Source organism: Hibiscus syriacus, unplaced genomic scaffold, assembly GCF_006381635.1.
Source record: "Hibiscus syriacus cultivar Baekdansim isolate YM2019G1 unplaced genomic scaffold, ASM638163v2 tig00113072_pilon, whole genome shotgun sequence".
NCBI classification, from domain to species: Eukaryota; Viridiplantae; Streptophyta; class Magnoliopsida; order Malvales; family Malvaceae; genus Hibiscus; species Hibiscus syriacus.
In genome coordinates, this window is record NW_024063438.1 from 17,501 (window position 1) to 23,562 (window position 6,062).

The 6,062-nt window shown below is 36.2% G+C and overlaps 1 long non-coding RNA gene and 1 pseudogene across 3 annotated transcripts in view; both read left to right on the top strand.

The window, feature by feature from the left end:
• Positions 1-2,681, top strand: part of LOC120185229 — a 3,852-nt gene extending 1,171 nt beyond the window's left edge. For 2 of the 3 annotated variants that reach the window (XR_005522101.1, XR_005522102.1), the window contains 3 exons: positions 1-4; positions 535-609; positions 712-2,681. The exon at positions 1-4 is cut by the window's left edge. This is a non-coding gene — a long non-coding RNA (uncharacterized LOC120185229). The remainder of the gene's footprint in view (positions 5-534; positions 610-711) is intronic. The other variant, XR_005522103.1, reaches the window with a different exon arrangement.
• A 2-nt stretch (positions 2,682-2,683) lies between these two features.
• LOC120185228 lies at positions 2,684-6,062 on the top strand (annotated as a pseudogene).

The following is a 6,062-nucleotide window of genomic DNA, read 5'->3' on the forward strand; positions in this document are numbered from 1 at the left end:
ACGGGTAAGACACTTGTGATTACATATGTTCAATATAATCGTTTGGTTCTCTTATTTCAGCATCTTCTATGCTTCTCAATAATGCCTTAGTTATTTAGTTGTATCTTGTGTTGCAATTTCCCATAGTTAAATAACATTCTGGTATAACAGATACTTATTTGTGGTATAAGCCTTTATCTTTCTAGCTTAAATAACATTCTGTTTACATGTACTTAGAGGGTCATATCATCACACTCATGTCCAGTAGGCTCCAGGAATCGGTACTTCAAACAAAATTAGAGTAATATATGGTGAATGTCCTTAGGTCCAAGTCCATGATATTTCATATTCTTCTTGACACGATTTAGATGCTTTTCTCTTCCCATCTGCTGCTGCCATTACAAAAGTTGCTGTCTCTCTTTCCCAGTTTTCCTCAACGATCGCGGTGCTTGTCTTTTCGGTTTTCTATGTGTGAAACAGTGATGCGTTTTGAATGGATTTGAATATCATTTTCACTCGACATATTAATGTACCGTTTCTGTTTTTCGATTTCAGATTGATGAAAATGTTCAGAGGGAAATCATTAACCACCGATCTTTAAGACATCCAAACATAATCATGTTTAAAGAGGTGAGAAATTTGTTTTATTAAATGTTAGTAGCTATACTCGTGGAATTCTGGGTTCGGACTTTACATGCTTGGCTTTATACTAAACTTCACATCTCTCTGCAGGTTTTGGTGACTCCAACACATTTAGCTATTGTTATGGAGTATGCTTCCGAAGGTGAACTCTTTGAGAGAATATGCATCGCCAGTCGATTTAGCGAAGACGAACTGAGTTTCTATCCACATTCAATTGAATGAGCTAATCTTTCTTTCTCTCTTGTCTCGAAATTATTTTGAATTCATGTTTACTTACGAAATTTGTTTGTCGAAAGGCAAGGTTTTTCTTACAGTAGTTAATATCTGGAGTCAGCTACTGTCATTCAATGGGAAGTTATAAAAATATAAGTAACCCTTTGAGATTCTGTTTGATGGTTACTTTCATGCCTCATTCTATAGTTCTGCTTCAGCAAATTTGTCACAGGGATCTGAAACTATAAAACACACTCCTGGATGGAAGTCTGACACCACGACTTAAAATATGTGACTTCGGATACTCCAAGGTTCATTTCCAAATTCGAAATAAACACTATCTTTCATGGAATCTGCTATTCTTACTCTATTTTTCAATGTTCAGTTCTCTAATTTCTTTACTGAACAGTCTGAAGTGTTGCATTCACAACCAAAATCAACTGTTGGAACACCGGTGTATATTGCCCCGGAAGTCCTATCACGAAAGGAATACGACGGGAAGGTATAAATTTTTCTGTTTTCTAATCAAATGTAACACAGACATTCAACCTCGGATATAAATTTGTGCTTGATGCATAGATAATCTCTTCCTTATTATTTGGTTAATTTGATCATTTGCTAGCTGTTGTAGATTGCAGATGTTTGGTCCTGTGGTGTGACATTATACATGATGTTGGTTGGATCATACCCTTTTGAGGATTCCGATGATCCTCGGAATTTCTGTAAGACCATCGGAGTAAGTTCTCAATTCTGTCTCTTACATGAGCTATGATTTCCATTTTCCTTATTGATTTTGTTGTAACAGAGAATAATGAGTGTTCAATACAATATACCCGACTATGTAAGAGTGTTTGTGGATTGCCGACATCTTCTTTCCCATTTCTTCGTTTCCATTCCTGCCAATTTATAACTTATTTTTCTTATTTTTATACTTCGAAGTTCAACAAAAACCTTAGTTGTATATAATTGAAATGATATACACACTTTGATTACATATAGAGGATTAGCATCCCGGAGATTAAGCAGCATCCTTGATTTCTGAAAAAATTTATCGAAATAACTGGTGGAAATCGAAAAAACAAACTTTGCGGAATTAGAACACGGTCAACTGTCTCAAAGTGTAGAAGAAATAATGCGTATCATACAGGATGCAAGACAACAATAGCCGAAGGAGCCGAAGTTGGTGAACAAGCAGTTGTTGGTTCATCCGACCTGATGCTGCTGAAGGGGATTTAGAATCTGAAATCGATGTCAGTGGTGACTTTGATGCCACTGTGTGAGAACATGATGTTTAAGTTGTTGAAGAAAATTTGGTGTGTAGTTTCTTTGGGATTACAGTTTAGGTAAGCATTTTTATCATACTGGAAAATGTGTACAGCAGACTGACACCGAATTGGAGTTATGTTGCCTTTGTGTGTGTGTGTGATGAATGTCTCATATTGTAGATTGCATACTTTGTGGAACATTGTATTGTTTTGCATTACTTTGTATGCTAACAATATTACAGTCGGATTTTGTAATCAATCCAGTTGTTTATCGAACATGCAACCTATCTAACACATGGCATTACTGGTTCTCACTTTTTGTCCTCTTCTAGTCCGTAGTAAGTCACATAGTAGCCTTTTTTCCATCTGCTGTAAAATAAATGGAATATTTGAACTCTTTGCTCGGCCTTTTGTTTTGTGTGTTTATGTCCTTTTGTGCTGTTTGTAACTGTTGGAAGAAAAGCTGAATGCTTTGTGTTTGGTGTCGAAGTTAAACTGAAGAATCTGGGGTCTATTTCTTCTCTTGGGGTTTATCTTTGTTTTTGAGGTTTCACATTCTTTTATATATATTACCTATAGATTACTGTGTTGAGTTGATTTATTGCGTTGCATGTCCTCCTCTTTGAATGTCGTTTGTTTTAGACCTATTTCCCAATCTGGGTTTATCTCATTTTCTGTTTTTCTTTTTCTTTGAATCAAGTCCTTTTCAGTTTGAAACAAAAGGGTTTCCGTTTTCATGAGAATTCTATGATTTTTTCTCTTCATTTTGTAGATTTTAATTATTAATGTTTTCATGAAAAAGAGGGGGGAAACTGGTGTTTTTTTGTGTGAAATGAAGTGTTATTTAGACATGCGAATCTAGTGTATAGACTACTTGCAAAATGGGATTAGTTCCAGGTGACATCCAGGTGGGGCCTTTGAATGTTGAGAAATCAAAAGGAAAAAAGAAGAAAGATGGTGGTGAGTCTGGGTGTTGGTTTAAGTTTAGGTTTATGGGGAACTGCTTCTTTGTTTATGTGGATTCATTATTTGTTAATACGTATCTTAATACTAAAGTGAAATCTATTGATTGATTATATAATGTCGGCACTCCATATATTGATTTAATGGTTTGGTTTCACTGTTTCTGGAGCTTCTTTGTTTTTGTCAATTGATTATATTCTTTGTTAGATAGTAATTGAATTTACTTACGCTTATATGATTAGTTTATCTTTTGTCCATCATTTGACTTTCTAATTGTAAGTTGATTTTCTAAACTGTATGTCGTCACATGTGTGTTCGATGAGAATATGCTGTCGATCGATTTGGTTTTATGCTTTAGCAAAGATATTGATTTCTCTTTCTGTACTAGTTTGCAATGATTGCTTTCTTGTTGTACATTTCTCTTGTACTTTATACTTTATGATTATCAGCTTGTAGTTTCTTATTTGTCTTCTAATGCATAATATTGTTGCTTTTGTATGTTGTTTGGCCTTTTAAGTATATGTTGATTTGTTTACTGTATACATTTTCTATCACGTGGATGTTCAATGTATCGTATAATGTTGATCGATTTGGGTCTATGCTTTAATCAACAATTATGTCCGTTTCGATATTGCTATTGATCTGAATCTCTTGCTTTACTATTGCACTGATTATTTTCCATTTCTGCGTATTTGATGGATGGTAGTTTCGCAAACTATCAAATTCGCTTCTACTTTTGATCACCGAGATTTTCGTATTTTTATTTGTCGTCTAATACATAATGAAATGAAAGTGTGATTTATTCCTTGGGGTTCAACCACGGGGTCATTCTCTCGTGTTTCCCCCTAGTTTTGAAGGCATATAATGTGATAAGACACAAGGTTTCTCTGTTTATTTCTTATTACGACTAGTCGTATGTATCTATTTATACATTTGAATAACCATGTTGTTTGTGTGTGAAAATCTGTGTGATGTATGTAAATTCACTTGTTTATGGCCCGGACGATCTAATTTTTTTCACTGTTTTTGAGGAAATCAACTGAAAGTAAATCAACAAATGAGTCAAATGACACCGCAAATAAGTCCAATGACACCAGCAGAGGTCAACCAGTTGTTCCTGTTATGACATCTTCAACTACTACCAATGCTGAAAGTACTCCATCGACTCCATACTTACATGAGGAGCTTCAAGTTGCTTCTCAGCTTAGAAAATTCTCCTTTAATGAGCTTAAGAAGTTAATTATCTCGGTAATCTCCTCCATTCTAATTTGGTCAAGTTGATTGGTTTTTGCATTGAGGATGATCAAAGGCTACTTGTCTACGAGTTTATGCCTCGAGGAAGCTTTTAGAATCACCTTTTCCGAAGTATGTAATTAAACTCATTAATAGAGAATTAGATATTTTATCAACTTGTCTTGCTTGTCTGCCCATGATTGGTAAAGATTCTACCTAACTAAGTCGATAGCCAACTGTATAGTCTTAGCTTACACAGGAAATACTCGAGCATCCAAAATAAACGAGCTTATATATATCAAGGAAAAGGGCTAACACTTATCTTTTAAGATATTTCAATATTTTTGTGCTGGAATTCGGCCTCAGTGTTGGATGTTGATTACACTATATGGTTGATTGCTACAATAATTGTTACAATCACTTTTTTTTTCTATCTTCAATTCGATGCCCCTCAAATTAACCGAAAATGGTACGGTGTTCAAGAAGTTTTGTTCTCATTTACAAACAACTAGGAAGGAATAACGGTTTCAGTCATCGATAACATGGAGATATAAAAGCAATTTTCTTTTTGTAACGTACTGTTTTGGTTCACAATTGCAATCTGTCTTGTGAAATAGTGATAGTTTGTTCTGATTTAGTTTAGTGGCATTCATTTTATCAGGGTTCATGCCTCTTCCTTGGTCCATCCGAATGAAAATTGCACTCGGTGCCGTGAAGGGTCTTGCTTTTCTTCATTAGGAGGCTGAACGGCCAGTAATATATCGGGACTTTAAAACATCAAATATACTGTTAGATGCGGTGTGTGACTAATATGGTATAAAGATAATTTCATGCTCTTTAACGTGTATCATCCATCTTCTCAAATCTTTTGAAATCTTCTCCAGGATTACAATGCCAAACTTTCCGACTTTGGACTCGCGAAAGATGGTCCGGTGGGAGATAAGACTCACGTATCTACTCGTGTTATGGGAACCTATGGCTATGCAGCACCTGAATATGTTATGACAGGTACATACGGTTTAACTTTTCCTAAGATTTTGACAAATATTGGTGATGTTATGTCAATTTATCGATATCGTAAACATTAACCAGATTATAAGATTTTATGAGCTGTATATGCAACTACGGCCTGTTTTCCCTTGTAAAAAGAATGGAAGAATGAAATAAGAAACATTTTGACCTAAGAGGGCCATATTTTTCCAGGGCATCTTACTTCGAAGAGTGATGTCTATAGCTTTGGGGTGGTTCTCCTTGAGATGTTGACGGGCCGAAGATCAATGGACAAAAACCGACCAAATGGAGAGCATAACTTGGTGGAATGGGCTCGTCCCTATCTCGCAGAGAGACGAAGATTTTATCGGCTTCTTGATCCCCGTCTTGAAGGACAGTTCTCGATAAAAGGTGGTCAGAGAGCTTTTCAATTGGCTGCCCATTGCCTTAGCCGTGATCCGAAAGCCAGACCCTCGATGAGTGAAGTTGTTGAAGCCTTAAAACCTCTGCCAAATCTCAAGGACATGGCTTGTTCTTCTTCTCAGTTCCAAGCCATACAAATCGAGCGCACGGCATCAACTTCAAAAGCTAGAACCGGAAATAGAGTGCCGGCAGCCTTGTCAACGAGGGTTGTACAATCTACAAGGAGTCCCCTCACTCCAAATGGCCAGCAAACCTCCCCGTATCATAATAACCATCTTTACCGGTCACCGAAGCCGAATGCTAGCCAACCTTAGCATTGAGTTTAGGCTTATCCCTGGCTGTTTTTTTTATTTC